Source organism: Bos javanicus, chromosome 24 (assembly GCF_032452875.1).
Source record: "Bos javanicus breed banteng chromosome 24, ARS-OSU_banteng_1.0, whole genome shotgun sequence".
NCBI classification, from domain to species: Eukaryota; Metazoa; Chordata; class Mammalia; order Artiodactyla; family Bovidae; genus Bos; species Bos javanicus.
Genome location: NC_083891.1, coordinates 34,949,833 through 34,967,616, shown reverse-complemented (window position 1 = coordinate 34,967,616; position 17,784 = coordinate 34,949,833). Strand labels below are relative to the sequence as shown.

General features: G+C 42.2%; 1 protein-coding gene across 12 annotated transcripts in view; it reads left to right on the top strand.

Moving 5' to 3' along the window:
* Positions 1-14,959: 14,959 nt before the first annotated feature.
* The window catches only part of GREB1L (GREB1 like retinoic acid receptor coactivator), a 245,933-nt gene continuing 243,108 nt past the window's right edge, over positions 14,960-17,784 (top strand). For 7 of the 12 annotated variants that reach the window (XM_061399782.1, XM_061399781.1, XM_061399784.1 and 4 more), the window contains exon 1: positions 15,007-15,094. The gene's annotated coding sequence lies outside the window, so the exon portion shown is untranslated. Of the gene's footprint in view, positions 15,095-15,447; positions 15,806-17,784 lie in introns of those variants that run through there. The other 5 variants (XM_061399778.1, XM_061399773.1, XM_061399774.1 and 2 more) reach the window with 3 other exon arrangements.

Genomic DNA, 17,784 nt, shown 5'->3' with positions numbered 1-17,784 from the left:
AAACTTAATTTGAAATAAGAATGCTTTTTCTGGCTTAAAAAATGCTACGAGTTCTCATTTGTACATTAAATGTATGTTTGTAGATCTATACGAAACAATTATTTTGCTAGGGCTAATTAGCCAATCATGTAACTTTTATATATTGCAAACTTGAAGAACATGTTCACTTTCATCCTCAGGTAATCCAAACCAAATTGTAGTTATGGGTAAATTTGTATGGTATGGTACTAGAATATTGAAATTGTGCCGAATATATAATTGAAGCTCAATAATTTTTTTGATATTAATTTTATAGTTTCTTGATTCTCTAGTGTTTTCTCCAAAGACAACTTTTTGTGTTTAAATTTGCCCATTAAATGGATTCTGTTTGATATATGGTGGAAAATTACCTGATTAAAATAATAGCTGTCTAAGAAAAGTTATCTTTTAATTAAATGAAGCCTAGAGAGCTTTATTTAATTGAGTTTGCCATCTGATAATTGCAAGAGAGTTTCTTTTTTTTTTAAGAGACCAAAAAAAAAAAAAAGTGAAGTCACATTTGTTTGTTGGTTTCAAGAATCTGCAAACACTTTTATGTTAGGAAAAAAACTCACCCTATACTGAGATGTCACAGCCTCTGAGGTTTTGTAAGACCCCTGCTGACTGACCCTACCCTTGACCTTAGCTCTAAAGCCCAACTCCATTCTGGCATGCTGATGTAGAGAATTTATTTATGTTAACAGTAGGGAGTCGGAATTCCAGGAACATTCTTACAAGAATCTGATGCATTCTTACAAAAATCAAGATGCATTTACCAAATCTTCACCCCCACACAACTGGGAAGCCTCCATTAACACAAAGAGTGGGTTCTAGTGAAGGGTTGCTGTCAAGGCCTATGTGGATATGGTTTAACTCTAAGCAGTAGGACCTAGGGGGATGTGAAAGAGTTCCACTAGAAATGGCCTTTTGATCATCAAAGAAAACAAGAAAATAGGTGTATTTTCATAGCAGATACCTTTTGGTAAAGGGAGGGGAGTGATCCTGTAAATAATTGGTGCATGCCTGCTCAGTTGCTCAGTCGTGTCTGACTCTTTGCGACCCCCATGGACTGTAGCCTGCCAGGCTCCTTTGACCGTGGGATTTCCCAGGCAAGAACACTGGAGCTTGTTGCCATTTCCTCCTCTAGGGGATCTTTCCAACCCAGGGATCAAACCCAAGTTTCTTGTGTCTCCTGCACTGGTAGGTGGATTCTTTACCACTGCGTCGCCTGGAAGCCCTATAAGTAAGTCAGATAATATTTATCAAAGCAGAGAGGCAGTCTTAGGGCCAATTCTCCATTTAATCTACCTGCTTCTATCTGTTGATTCCTATTCTTTCTCATGAATCCTGCTAATTTTATTGTAGGACTGTAAAGTGCAATTTACTATGCATTTTTAATGCTTTATTTTTTAAATTTGAATGTTATAACATGTTCATTAAACATTTGTAAAATGCTAAAAAGTACACAAGGGAAAAATTAAAATTTCTAAACACATTTACTAGTAATAATTTAGTAAATTCGTTTTCTTGCTGGGGGGAGGGACAGAATTTCTTTTTATATACAATTTTCTCATGTTTTAAAATATACTACTTCATTATAAAATTTTCCTTATTGTTTAATACATTTTCACAAGATTTTATTATAAAAATTTAGAAGCATAAGTCAAAAACATTTTACTATGAAGAACCATATTCTCATTGCTTATATTCATATAGTTAACATTTTACTATATATGTTTTGTCACACATCTATTAATATTGCCCTATCCATCTATCAGTCCATTTTTGATGTATTTCAAATTAAACTTATAGATATTAATTTCATAAACAGTCCTTGGAGTGAAATAGTATTTTCTTTTAAATTATGTCCCTATTATTGATGGATTGCTCAGTTGCCATTTTCCACTGGCTTACATGACATCTCATAGGAAGGTTACACTTCTATGGTTTAATATTAGTTTCTGGCTAAAGAAGAACAAGACTGAAAAGACAGATAAGGATCATATTGTGGAAGGCTTTGAATACCAAAGAAAGTACAGCAAAATGTAGTGTCACAGCTGCATTCTTGGAATCAAATAGATCAGACAATTGTTAGATAACTGCGCCTGGAAAAAGTACTAAACTTCTCTGAGGCTCTGTTTCCTCATATGAAAGTGACAAGAATATTATTTGTCTTACGGGTAATTGTGAGGGTTAAGTTACATGTATGAACTCTATCTGTATTTCATAAATAGAAGATTTCCCAAAACAATAATTTCATGAAAAATTCAGGAAAAAAATTCCTTGGAGGTTTTACAATAATAGTACAGAAACATGATCAGATCCAGATTTTAGGTAGCTTAATCTTATAGAATTATGTGTGGTGGATAAGAGTTAAGGGAGAAGAAGTTACAGAGAGGAAGATTTAATTCAATTTAACATTTATGGAGTTTGTATGAAATGCAGAGCACTATGATAGATGCCTTGGAAATACAAGCAGAAATCTTGACAGGTACCATAAAGGCTTGTAATGGGTAAGACGATCATGAAGACAAGCTATACAACTGAGCAGAATTCATCAGTCTATCCAATGAATATTTGTTTTGCTCCCACCCTATGCCAATCACCGTTCTAGGTGCTGAAGATAAAACACCTAGAAAAACATAGACAAAAATCCTTTCCCTCATTAGCACACATTCTAGTGGAGAAGACATACAATGTACAAATAAATAAGTAATAAAATATAGATGGTGATACGTACTTTGAAGAAAAACAAAGCAATATGAAGGGATAAACTGTACAATAGTGATGAGGGTGCTATTTTAGATAGCTTCTGAGAATGTGCTGTTTAAGCAGAGAACTGAGAAAGATTAAGAAGTAAACTGTGCTACTCTCTGAGTGAACAGATTTCTAGGTAGCTCAAATGGCAAAGACAGGAGGCAGAAATGGCCTGGGGGAACACCAGGGAGGTAATACACGTGATTGGAATGGATCGAGAAAGAGGGACGCAGTAGGAAGTCAGGTTGGAGAGCTGGTCTCAGGTAGGGCCATTTATGGGGCTTCGCAGGTGGCGCTAGTGGTAAGGAACCCACCTACCAACACAGGAGACGCAAGAGACCCAAGAGACACAGGTTCGATCCCTGGTTCAGGAAGATCCCCTGGAGGAGGGCACGGCAACCCATTCCAGTTTTCTTGCCTAAAGAATCCCATGGACAGAGGACCTGGCAGGCTGCAGTCCATAGGGTTGCAAAGAGTCAGACACGACTGAATGGACTTAGCCTGCATGCACGAGGACTGAATAGCCTTGTTGTGCTCAGTGTACGCCCAGGGTGCGGAATTAAGAAAGACTCTCCCAAGATGGTGGAGATGCGGGGTTGGCACCTGAAAGTGGTGCTTCCTTACCCATTGCACCCCAGGGGCCTCAGTCCCCCACAGTCCCAGCTCTGTTTACTCGAAGATGAGGTAAATGAGCACATCGGCTGAAGAAGCTGCAAGAGCAAAGAGAGGAGATGAAAGAGACTGGCAAAAAGATGGCTGCAGTTGCCTGAACAAGAGGAGTTACAGGTGTTGGGAAAACAGAGAAACTTCTAGGCTGCTAGTTAGGCCCAGGCAGCTCCCTATCTTCTCCTTTTCTTGTGTGGGGGAGGGGAGAAGGCCCCAAGGGTAGCCTTCTTGTCTTTCCTTTTTTATGTTGTCATTGTCCCTGCATTCTTTTGTCATTTTCTTTAACAATACTGACTGTGGAGTCTTGGAATTTCCATAAATTCCTTTGTCCTCAGATGCCCAAAGGCCAACAACCTGGTCCTTAGGTTTTATGGAGTTCACTGTTAATCACTAAAGAATCTAATAAACATAGAGAAATGACAAAGTTAAGAAATTCCTAATACACAGGCTATGAAAAAAGCTCATACAATTTAATATTAAAAAAATGAATACTTTGATTTTAAAATGGGCAGAAGATCTGAGTAACTTTTTCTCAAAGAACACATACAGACTGCCAACAGGTACATGAAAAAAATGTTCAACATCACTAATTAGGGGAATGAAAATCAAAACCACAATGAGATACTACCTCACACCTGCCAAAATGGCTGTTGTCAAAAAGACAAGAGACAACAAATGCTGGCATGAATGTGGAGAAAAGGGAACCATTGTGCACTCATGGTGGGAATATGAATTGATACAACCAGTATGGAAAATAATATGGAGGTTCCTCAAAAAATTAAAAATAGAACTACCATATATCCAACAATTCCCCTTCTGGGTATTTATCTGAACAAGATGACAACACTAACTTCAAAAAATATATATACCTTCACGTTCATTGCAGCATTATTTGCAAGAGCCAAGATATGGAAATATATATGGAAATAATATATGTCCATTGACAAATGAATGGATAAAGAAAATGTGATCTATATACAAAATGGAATATTATTCAGCCCAAAGAAGGAAATCTTGCATTTGCAACAACAAGGATGGACCTTGAGGGTGTTATGCTAAGTGGAATATGCCAGACAAAAACAAAATATTAGATGATCTCTCATTTATATGTATAATCTGAGAACAAAACAACAACAAAACAAAACAAAAAAGACCAAAAAAAAAACCCCACAAAAGAACAAGCTTGTGAATATAGAGAACAGGTTAATGGTTTCCATGGAGCGGATGGGAGGGGAGGCAGTGGATGAAATGGGTAAAGGGATAAAATGGGTAAAAAACGGATCCATTTTAAAATGGATAAAATGGGTAAAAGATACAAATTTCCAGTTTAAAAAATAAATAAGCAATGTGGCTATAATGTACAGCATGATGACTATAGAAGAACTGTACAAAAAAGATCTTCATGACCAAGATAATCACAATGGTGTGATCACTGACCTAGAGCCAGACATCCTGGAATGTGAAGTCAAGTGGGCCTTAGAAAGCATCACTACAAACAAAGCTAGTGGAGGTGATGGAATTCCAGCTGAGCTATTCCAAATCCTGAAAGATGATGCTGTGAAAGTGCTGCACTCAATATGCCAGCAAATTGGAAAACTTAGCAGTGGCCACAGGATTAGAAAAGGTCAGTTTTCATTCCAATCCCAAAGAAAGGCAACGCCCAAGAATGCTCAAACTACCGCACAATTGCACTCATCTCATACGCTAGTAAAGTAATGCTCAAAATTCTCCAAGCCAGGCTTCAGCAATACGTGAACCGTGAACTTCCAGACGTTCAAGCTGGTTTTAGAAAAGGCAGAGGAACCAGAGATCAAATTGCCAACATCTGCTGGATCATCGAAAAAGCAAGAGAATTCCAGAAAAACATCTATTTCTGCTTTATTGGCTATGCCAAAGTCTTTGTCTGGATCACAATAAACTGGAAAATTCTGAAAGAGATGGGAATACCAGACCACCTGACCTGCCTCTTGAGAAACCTGTGTGCAGGTCAAGAAGCAACAGTTAGAACTGGACATAGAACAGACTGGTTCCAAATAGGAAAGGGAGTACGTCAAGGCTGTATATTGTCACCCTGCTGATTTAACTTCTATGCAGAGTACATCATGAGAAATGCTGGGCTGGAAGAAGCACAAGCTGGAATCAAGATTGCCAGGAGAAATATCAATAACCTCAGATATGCAGATGACACCACCCTTATGGCAGAAAGTGAAAAGGAACTCAAAAGCCTCTTGATGAAAGTGAAAGAGGAGAGTGAAAAAGTTGGCTTAAAGCTCAACATTCAGAAAACGAAGATCATGGCATCTGGTCCCATCACTTCCTGGGAAATAGATGGGGAAACAGTGGAAACAGTGTCAGACTTTATTTTTTTGGGCTCCAAAATCACTGCAGATGGTGACTGCAGCCATGAAATTAAAAGACGCTTACTCCTTGGAAGGACAGTTACGACCAATCTAGATAGCATATTCAAAGCAGAGACATTACTTTATCAACAAAGGTCCATCTAGTCAAGGCTATGGTTTTTCCAGTAGTCATGTATGGATGTGAGAGTTGGACTTTGAAGAAAGCTGAGTGCCAAAGAATTGACGCTTTTGAACTGTGGTGCTGGAGAAGACTCTTGAGAGTCCCTTGGACTGCAAGGAGATCCATTCTAAACGAGATCAGTCCTGGGTGTTCTTTGGAAGGAATGATGCTAAAGCTGAAACTCCAGTACTTTGGGCACCTCATGCAAAGAGTTGACTCATTGGAAAAGACTCTGATGCTGGGAGGGATTGGGGGCAGGAGGAGAAGGGGACGACAGAGGATGAGACGGCTGGATGGCATCACCGACTCAATGGATGTGAGTTTGAGTGAACTCCAGGAGTTGGTGATGGACAGAGAGGCCTGGCGTACTGCAAATCATGGGGTCACAAAGAGTCGGATATGGCTGAGCGACTGAACTGAACTGAACTGATTGCATATTTGAAAGTTGGTAAGAGAGTACAACTTAAAAGTTCTCTTAACAAGAAAAAAAATTCTGTCAATACGTATAATGACAATTTTTTTTTTTGGCTGAACAACGTGGTGTGTGGGATCTTAGTCCCTGACCAGGGACTGAATCCATGCCCTTACCACTATCCTAACCATGGAGTCCTAACCAGGAAATTCCCTACAGATGTTAACTAGACTTATTGTGGTGATCACTTCACAACATATAAAAGTATGGAATCGTTATGTTGTACACTTAAAACTAATGTAATGTGGTATGTCGGAGAAGGCAATGGTACCCCACTCCAGTACTCTTGCCTGGAAAATCCCATGGGCGGAGGAGCCTGGTAGGCTGCAGTCCATGGGGTCGCTAAGAGTCAGACACAACTGAGCGACTTCGCTTTCACTTTTCACTTTCATGCATTGGAGAAGGAAATGGCAACCCACTCCAGGGTTCTTGCCTGGAGAATCCCAGGGACAGGGGAGCCTGGTGGGCTGCTGTCTATGGGGTCACACAGAGTCAGACATGACTGAAGTGATTTAGCAGTAGCACTGTGGTATGTAAATTATATCTTCCCCCCCAAAATTGTATTGGTGAAAGAAACAGAAAAGGAAAGGAAGAAATTCCTTGAAGTTTCCAATAGCCCTTATTACGACTCTATGCCTGAGATGTTCATGTTCATATTAGTTGATCAGTTATGTCCAACTCTTTGCAACCCCATGGACTGTAACCTGCCAGGCCCCTCTGTCCATGGGATTCTCCAGGCAAGAATACTGGAGTGGGTTCCCATAGCCTTCCTCCATAGGGTCTTCCCGACCCAGGAATCGAATCTTTGTCTCTTGCAGCTCCTGCATTGCAGGCGATTCTTTACCGCTGAGCCACTGGGGAAGCCCAGGTATGTGTTTTCTTAGATTACCCAAATCCTTACTGCATGGGCACGAGGGATCTTAGTTCCCTAATCAGTGATCATGCCCCCTGCAGTTGGAAGCACAGAGTTTTAACCACTGGACTGCCAGGGAATCCCTCAGTTGTCTCTTCTATTTATTTTTGGTCTATGAGATCTATCCAGTTCTTTGAGAAGTGGGTTAAAAAATTTTAAACAAATTCTTCTTTTAGCCCCACTCGTTACTTATTTAAATATTTTGGTGCTACAAATGTACACTTTGGAATTAGCACATTAGGCTTTGAGTTCCGTGTCCCTCTATTGCTGTGTGGCACACGCTGAGAACACTTAATCTTTCTAAGCCTACTTCCTCATCTGCAGAACGGAAGTGTGAGCTACCATCACTCCAAAGCGTTGTAAGGATTACTTTAGGAAATCCTCAGTTGAGTGCTTGGCATGTAGTGAGTGTATAATAAATGTCTGCTATTCTTCCAAGTAAATTGGTTTTATTGTCCTGCTTGATACTTACTTTTCAATCATGAATTTCACTTTGATTTTATATTGCTACTATTTTCCCCCTCTACATGTGCTTGTAACCTTAATAGGCCGTCCATTTATTTTCAATATTTCCATGTTGTTTTATTTTGGGTCTAATGTATAAGGAGAATATAGTTAAATTTTCTTTTTTCAAAGATTTTTGTCTTTCACTAAGGAAATCTAGCTCACTTAGTTTATTGTTATTAATGCTAAGAATGCATATACCAATGTCGGACCCACATCTCCTACATCGGCAGGTGGATTCTTTACTGCTGAGTCACCTGAGAAGCCCAGTCTACCTCCTATATGACTATGGACCTGCCTATTTTAGATATTTCACAAGAGTGGAGTCATACAATATATGACCTATGCCTGGCTTATTTCATCTGGCATGTTTTCAAGGTTCATCCATTTTGGAGCATATATCAGTATTTCATTTTTTAAAAACTGCTGAATGGTTTTCTATTGCACAGATAGGACACATATTGGTTATCCATGCATTGGCTGATGGATATTTGCATTGTATCCACCTTTTGGCTGCTATGGATAATGCTGTTGCGAACATTCATGTACAAGTTTCTGTGCAAATATATGTTTTAAATTCTCTGGGGTATACATCTCTGAATGGAATTATTGGATCATATTATAACTCTATTTTGAGGAACTGCCAAACTGTTTTCCACAGAGCTACACCATTTACATTCCTACCAGCAATGTATAAGGGCTCCATTTGTTATTATAGCTTAACCAACATCTGTTATTACAGCTTAAAAAATGTTCTAAATCTCTTTTTTATTATTATGGTTAACCATGGATAACATAGTCACCATTTCAAACATTTTAAGTGTACATTCTTGTGGGATTAAGCATATTCACATTGTTGTACATTCATCACCACCATCCATCCCAAGATTTTTTCATTTTCCCAAACTGAAACTTTAACCTTAACCCTAAACCTAACTGTATGCATTAAACTACAATCCACCATGATCTCGTGCCCGCTTCAGGGTCCTCATCCCCTACCCAACTACCATTCATTCTACTTTCTGTCTCTAGGAATTTGACTGCTCTAGGTATCTCATATAAGTGTATTTGTATTTGTGTATACAGTATTTGTCCTTTTGTGATTGGTTTATTGCCGTTAGCATAATGTCTTAAGGTTCATCCACATTGTTATATGTGTCAGCATTTTGTTCCTTTTCTTGCCGAATAACGTTCCATTCTATATGTCTTGTTACTTTTTAAAAAAAAAAACGTAGCCATCCTAGTGGATATAACATGATATATCATTGTCGTTTTGATTTTTATTTCCCCAGTAGCTAATTATGCTGCACATCTTTTTGCATGATTATTGGCCATTTATATGTCTTCTCTGGAGAAATGTCTATTCAAATCCTTTGTCTATCTTTCATTGGATTATTTGTCTTTTTATTGTTGAGTTGCAAGAGTTCTTTATATATTCTAGACAACAAGTCCATATCAGACATGTGATTTGAAAATATTTTCTCTCATACTCTGGGTTGTCTTTTCACTTTCTTGATGCTGTCCCTTGATGCACATAGCTTTTAATTTTATGAATCAATGTATCTAGTTTTTCCTTTGTTGCTTGTACTTTTGGTGGCATATTAAGAAACCATTATCTAACCCAATGTCAAAGAACTCTATGAAAAGAATTTTGTTGTTTCAGCTCTTACATTTACATCTAAGATCCCTTTTAAGTTAATTTTTGTAGCTGCTGTAAGGCAGATGTCCAAATTCATTATTTTGCTTGTGGATATTCAGTTGTCCCAGCACTGTTTGTTGAAAAGACTATTCTTTCCTCTTTGTATCGACAACCTGTTGAAAATCAATTGACCATAGATGCATGAGCTTATTTGTAGACTTTTAATTCTATCCTTTTGATCTATATGTCTTTATGCCACTACCATACTATCTTGATGACTATAGCTTTGTAATAAGATTTGAAATTGGAAACTGTAGTCCGAATTTTTTATTTTTTAAAAAGATTGTTTTGCAGAAACAGACTTAGACTTGTAGACTTAAGAATGTGCTTAGGGTTGCTGGGGGGAAAAACTGGGGGAAGGGATAGTTAGGGAGTTTGGGGTGGAAATGTACACACTGCTATATTTAAAATGGATAACCAACAAGGACCTCCTGTACAGCACATGGAACTCTGCTCAATGTTAGGTGGCAGCCTGGATGAGGGGAGTTTGGGGGAGAATGGATACATGTATATATGTGTGACTGAGTCCCTTTGCTGTTCAGCTGAAACTATCACAACATTGTTTGTTAACCGGCTACACCCCAACACAAAATAAAAAGTTTTTTTTAAAGATAATTTTGTGTCTTGGTGCCACTGAACCATACAGTTAAATATGGTTAAATAGTATGTTTTATATTATGTGCTTTTTTCCACAATAAAAAAAATGACAAAATAAAGATTGCTTTGGCTGAATCCCTTGCTTTTCCATACAATTCCTAAATTATAGGATCAACTTTTCAATTCCTTCAAAAAAGAAAGGAACAATTTTGGAATTTGACAGGAATTGTGATGAATCTGTAGATCAATTTGGGGAGTATTGCTACCATAACAATATTAACTCTTAAACTCCAACAACACTGTGTTTCCCTTTATTTAAGCCTTAATTTCTTTTAATGATGTTTTATAGTCTACATATCTTGTAGTATTCATATACTACAAAGTAAGTATTGTAAAATACAATATCTATTGCATTTTTTTTGGCTTCTAAAACTTTCAACATATAAATATTAGATCTCCTGGATATATTTTTAATATTAAAAAATCTTTTCTTTCACAATTTCTGTTTATCTTTTTGCTATGCTCTGGAAGGACTTTTTTATATTTCACTAATTCAGTTTTCAGTAGTATCTATTTTCCTATTAACTTCTTTTATAATCTTTTCAACATAAGTATTCATCTTTTTTTTTTAATTTCTGAGGACATTCTAGCTTTTAGATGCTCCATTTTCACAATTACTTGCCCTTGTCACTCTTTAAATTCCAGTTAAGAACCTGAACAGGATTTTTAAAAAAAAGTTTTCTCCTATTTCCTGCATTAATTCCATTTTAGTGAGTGAGAGTTGCTCTAATTTGGTCCTCTTCTTTCAAATAGTGGATCCTCTTTTCATGACTAGTGGATTTGTGTGTATGTCTTGTTTCCTTTTTAAGGTTTATGTATACCTCACCATGTCCAGTATACTTCTGTGATTATAAAATATGACAGAGTAAGGACTTGGTTCATATTTAAAAGTGGAGATCTAGATCACTCAGCATCAGTAACTGACATCCCATCTGGAATTAGAGACCACTGTTCAATTCCCTATAGTGGTCTGACTCTCTTAGGACGATGGTGGCAGAGTGGAGGTTGGGATTAGGTAGTGAAGCCAGTGAACTGGCACTGAGTAGCAAAGTAGCATGCCCTTTCCTCACGGAAGATACTGGTTCTGATGGTACCCAAGATGCTGAGCCACCAAGCCTCGAAACCTGAACCTCAAGAGAAAGGACCAGGGTGAGGAAGCAAAGAAATCAATTATTTGAAACAATGTCCAGAAAAGAACTTATGGAACTACTGGCACATAGAACTCAATGGAAGCAAACAAATATGAAGTCTACTAAGTGTGGGCTTCCCTGGTGGCTCACTGGTAAAGAATCCACCTACAAAAGCAGGAGACATGGGTTCGATCCCTGGTCCAGGAAGATCCCCTGGTGTAGGGAAGGACAACCCACTCTAGTATTCTTGCCTGGGAAATCCCAAGGACAGAGGAGCCTGGTGGGCTTCAGTCCATGGAGTCACAAAGGAGTTGGACACAACTTAGTGACTAAAATCAACCAACAGCCTACTAAGTGTATGAGGGAATTGTGTGGCCAAGTCACAAATTCTGTTGTAAAAAACTAACTGTAAATAAGCTCTCAGGACCCCAAACTTGTACCAACAGGAAATGGGTTGTGAAAACTGAGGTCTCCAAGTAGGGCTTACTTCCCAAGGACCACTTCAGACGTAGGCATAAAGGATAATGAACAAGGAAGAGACTGTAAGCCAAGGGCCACAGAAATTAATGCAAAAGGGTATTCATTCTTGAGAGCAGAACCAGGATGTAATCATGGAATGTCCCCCATCGTTCAGATGGAGGAAATTCCCAATCATCACTAAGAAGGAATCCGTCATTTCTATGGATCCTGACTGCTATGAGTCATGTGTTTCACTGAACTTGGTTCTAATGCAGTGAATCTCTGCAGAAGCATTTGGGAATCATTGTTACAGAGAAGAGGAGGGATTCACAGATGATAGGAGTTAACATTTTATAGTGAGCTCGGCACTGTGCATTGTCTTAATCTGCACGGCTACTCCCTCAGGTGCGTACTATCATGATGCTATTCTACAAATGGGAACACTGTCAAGGTTACATAATAGGTAAGCCTTGGAGCCAGGATTCAAAACCATGGGTCCAAAGGGTTCACCTTAACTCCAAAGGGTTCACCCTTTAACTCTGTCATATTTTTATTAACAATTTTTTGTTTAAATCTATTTATTTATTTGATTGTGCTGTGTCTTAGTTGCAACATGTGGAATCTTTCACTGAAGTGTGTGGAATTTTTAGTTGTGGCATGCAAATGCTTTGGTGTGGCATGTGGTATCTAGTTCCCCCACTAGGGATAGAACCCCAGGTCCCCTATATTGGGAGTGTAGAGTCTTAGCCACTGGACCACCAGAGAAGTCCCGATTCTGTCATATTTTATAATCACAGAAGTCTATTGGACATGAGGAGGAATACATAAACCTCAAAAAGGAGACAAGACATATACACAAATAAATTCAAAGCAAGGGAGTGTTATTTAATGAAGGAGATACTGAAACATTTTCAAACTACCAGAATATAGATAGATTACCATCACTAACTTTTTAACCTTGTTAGGGACTTGTTTTGTTTACTGATGAATTACCAGTTCTCACTTCGCCATCTGGCTCACAGTAGGTGCTCAATAAATATTTGTTGAATGAATGGAGAATGAATACCAGAGTTCTGTAATATTGGTCTAAGGTTCTTGAGCAACTGTGCCAAATTTACCTTCATATCTTCAGAGTTTAGTGTGTTTGATGTTCAACAAATGGTCCTTGAACTAAACTAAGAGAACACTGCACTGCGGTTTTACATAAAGGCTGCTCATTGTTCCCTGTTTCCTTATCTTTAAAATGGAAGGTGTTCCCCTCCTCAACTCTACCAACCCTGTGACAGACTGGGTGTTTCAAAAGATGGTTACTTGTTTCAACCTCTCAGGAGCTTGGTTTTTATGCAGGGAGGTGAACTTGAAATTTAAAGTTTCTACTCACTATCTTTCCCACATATATGGCCGGTTCTCAAGTTGAGTTTGTGAACTGACATTTGATTCCTTTTTGATACCTTGAGCTTTAATGCTGCTAATCAGCGGCACCTTTCTGTTTTGTAGTTATTTTAAAACCGCATTGATCTCATTCACTAAGCCTGTATTGTGTGCAAGATCTAGGACAGTGGCATTACAGACCGTGACTGAGAGAGACATGGCTTCTACTCTCAAGGCAAAGAAAAGTGTTCTTATGTGTTTTAAAAGACTGGACAATGAGGATTCAATTGTAAAGCAAGGCAAAAAACATATCTACTCCTCATTCCCACATGGAACAAAATGATTTAAAAAAAAAAGGTACTTGGGCTTGTGTTCCCAGTAGAGGAGGAAGAGAAGATAAATCCAAATCACAAACAAATCGCTTACTTTTGGCAAGCCACAACTGAACTATGCCTTGAGTTATTGTCTTCCAGTCAGTTCCCTCTGTATGGACCAAAAGAGAAATGGGGAGGGGGAGGGGGAAATGCATTTCAGTTCTTAAAAAAAAAAACAAACCAAGACGAGCAAACAAAACGTACTGACCTAGAGATCTTATGAGATCTGATTTAATTGAAGCTGTCTTTAAACTGGAACTGACAATGATACCTTCTCAAGACTGATAAACAACCCGCCCGGGGCCTGGCACCGCGGTCTGTTCCCCACAGCCACCCATCGGCTGACCTACCCCGGGCTATGCTGGCCCCAAAGGCACCGCAAATAGATCAGCTTTTAGCTAGACTCTCCCATCACATCCAGCCTGGAGCGGCTTCTTCCAGTGTGGGCCATTCAGCAAAGGCGTCTAGTCGCCCATCTCTGGCCACAATGACCGTTTTAAAAATAAATGAGCTCCAGCTCTAATCACAAAACCCACCAGCTGTGAAGAATAGAGCCACATCTGTCACCACGGGGCCCAAGCATTTATGCAGAAGCTCTGCCCCCGCCGCTCCGTCGAGGCTCCGCGGTCGGTCGGAGCAGCCCTCCCGGCCCGGGAAGTCTCGGGTCCGGGGGCGAGAAGGCGGCGCCCGGCCGAGATCTGCCGGCCGGAGGCAGCGTGCTCCTTTGGGAGGTGTCCAGGAAGATCCGGCCCGAGCCCCCGGGCGGAGGGGGGGTGTCACTTGGGATTTGTGCGCGTCCCGTCCCCGCCCCACCCCCCCAGCCCCACTTCAAGCAAAAGGCCGAAGGGTTTCGACCCCCCGATCGCCCACTTCGAGCTCACGCTTAGGGCCCTTTGGCCGCCGTCCAGCGGACAGAGAAAGCAATCCCGCAGCGAGGCGAAAGCACTCTGTGAATGAAGGTGGAATCGGCGAGAAAATAATTTTTCTTCTCGGCTGAGCCCGTCAGCCGCCCCGGGGGCGTTTGTGGGGGACAGTCCTCCCGAGAAGACCCCTCCACTCTCCGCAGTGGACATACACGTCCCCGCAGTGGCCACACACGTGCCCCCCGGGGGCCGTACGAGTTTGGGAATGGGGGCGCGAGCCCCCGGGGCGAGGGGATTCACCCGGGGCGGGGGGCCGCAAGCCCACTCCCCACTGCACTCCGCGAGGGTCGGGAAGGGGGCGCCTGGAAGGGCGGTCGGCCGAGAGGCGGGGCGGAGGGGGGGTCCGGGGGTCCCGCCGCCGCCGAGGTCCCGGGGAAGCGGGAGGGGCCGCACCTGAGGAATCCGCCTCCGGCCGCTGCGGCCGCCGCCTCGCTCCGCCCCGGGGACCTGGGCGCGCGGCCAGCTTGCCCGGCACACACAGACGCCAGCCAGCGGCGGCGCTAGCTCCTCGGAGGAGCGCGGCCGAGCGAGCGGAGCGCGGCGCCGCCACCCGGCTGGGGGTGGGGAGACGAGCCCCGACCCAGGCGAGGGCCACCCCCGGTCCTCGGCCCTCGCGCGCTGCCAGGGCCAGGTGAGCGGCTGTGGGGACTCGGGGCGCGGGGAGGCGGCGGGGCGCGGGGGTGGTGGTGATGAGAGGTGGCCAGCCGGGCGCGAGCGCGCGCCGCTGCGCCGCCGGCGCTGCCCTTTGGCGGGCTGTGCACACCCTGCCTGCGCGGGCCGGCGCGCGGCTGACTTTTTCTGGAGGGCTAGCCCGGCGGAGCGCGGGGCGTGAGCGCCGCTGCGTTTGTACGGCGAGGCCGGGCGCCCGTGCCAGTCCCAAGCCCCACGAGGAGACCCATTCCGTGCGGTCCGCGCCCCAAGGCCAGAGGCCTGTCACCGCCGCCTTTGTGGCGGGAGCGAGGGAGCCCGAGCCGGGGGGCTGCGGGAGGCGGGGAGCGCCCCTCGGGAGCGTCTCCTGGAGCCCGCGGGCCGCCAAGGGGGGGTCTCCCGGGCGCGGGGTTAGGGGCGGCAGGTAGGGAGGCGCGGAGGTGACGCGCGAGGATGGAGAGAGCCGAGCCCCGGGTGGAAAGTTGGGAGCGTCCGGCGGTGGCCGGGCGTTTGCCCGGGGTGCCCGGGCGGCTCGGCTCCGCACGAAATGTCACTCGGTCACGGGCGCGCGCGCGCGCGTTCTCCGGCCATCGTTCGAATTTCTCTGAGAGGGGCTGGGGACCCCTCTTGTGCCGACGGAGACACAAAGAGTTGTGTTGACAGCTGACCTGACGCGAGCGGACGGCGCGGAACGGTGTGTGCAGGGCCGGGGATGGGGAGGAAGGCGAGGGATGCGGAGGCGGTTTGTTAAAGTTCATCAATTTCCTCAGTCCGTCTTCCGGGCTCCGGGGAAAAAGGAACGCTCGGTTTCGATGCACTTCATGGGGCGAATCAGTCCGCCCGAGCCCACGTCGGGTCCAGAGCCGGATTCGCCCGCGGGGCCGGACGGAGCCCGGAGAAACACCTCCTCGATCGGTTCCTTTCCTCTGGTTGCTTGACTGATGCAAGGTCCTTATCCACCACTGCGGCCCTCTGGCCCCGGTGGAGAAGACAGAAACCACGTTTTAATTTGTCCTCCTCCCTCGCCCGGGAGGTGGGAAATCCCACTTAAATCTCATTTTTTAAAAATCTAGCTATTTAAAGATGGGGAAGAGTTTGTCCGCAAAAGGTTTTTTGAATGAAACCCCCCTTTTAGAAACCTCCGCTTCCTCTGTACATCTTTTTTTTTGAGGGGGAGGGGTACTTTAAATCCTGGAATTCTCTTTTGAGTTTTGGAACTGTGTTGGGTTTTTTTTTTTCCCCTTTCGGAATATTTCTATGTAGTTTTTACAAACCTCAATACTGAAAATTTCAGATAGAGAAAAATTTAAATAATTGTTTTATTAAAATAGTATTAGAATTACGTGCAGGTAGGCATGTGTTTCAACGGAAAGATTTAATTAATGAATATTGGAAAGTTATATGCAAAGGATGAAAATTTCAAACACCAGTGTAAAATACGCCCTCTGTCTCAGAGACCCATATTCCTAATGCCCTAATCCTTCCTTCACCCAGAGGCAACCACTCTCCTCCATTGTATATCCTTCTATAAACCTTCTGTTAGAATGGAATTACATTGTGGAAATCGAGGATGAAAGGAACTGGATATGTAAGACTGAACTGCGTCTCAGTGGTGATGAATCTTAATTTGATATTCACTTATGATGATGTTAGACCCTTTCATTTGGCCTAAGGCACTTATCAGTTAGAATGCTAAAAATCTTAGAACAAGCATTCAGTGCAAAGCAGAACTATTAAATGGTTATCTCCCTCCATCACCAGTTTCTCCTGGTTTTTATAAGCTTTGTTATTTATAATCTTTGATTTTTCTCCCATTTTGGAGCTCTTTATGAAGTAGAGAATGAAAACTATAGCTATTCTATCAAGCACAGCACATATCTGCAAGACATTGAAAGGATATATGAATACTCCCACTGACACGAGATAGTATAAAAATTTCAATAGTATGAAGGCCAAGGTTAAGACATTTGGTCATATCTCTTAGTTCCAGGCTTGGATTTGCCATAAACTAGCTAAGTGAACTAACTTTCTAAGAAATGCTTTTGTTTCCTCCCCCAGTTAAATAAAGGAATTGAACCATGTGGCTTCTGAGCCTCCTTCTAACTCCAAAATCCTGTGATTTTTGGTAAAATGGTAGTTCTGTAGGTGTCCTAAGACTGGGTAAGGATAAACCAGTTGGATCTGTGGGTATTCGTGGAGTGACCCCCCCCCCAAAAAAAAATCCTAAATGGTAGATTCATAAAGAAGTTGAGATGTTTAAACAACATTCCTGCTTTTATGAGATTGATATCATTGGAGAACAGCTACTTTATTTTCCCACAAAATGTCTGTTTATGCTACTGAAAAAGGTCGAACCCTGAAAGGGCCTCTGTGTATCACCTTGTATGGCTAAGGAGAGTGAATTTTCTTCACAGCTCATGGTGCCATTTTTAGGGAAATTACTCTTACCAGACTCTTACTTTTCTTCTTAAAGTGGAAATAAAGTTCATTGACCTACTTCAAAGGAACTTTACCTAATTTAATTAGCGATTCTCAAAAGTATTTAGAATATGAATAATCCTTATGGCCAAGCTATTTTAGTGACTTTATAAATATTCACTTAGAGATCATGTTCTTAGTAGGAAACTTTTCTAATCTCTAAGACACCTGCAACTGCAAATTCCTAGAGGGGTG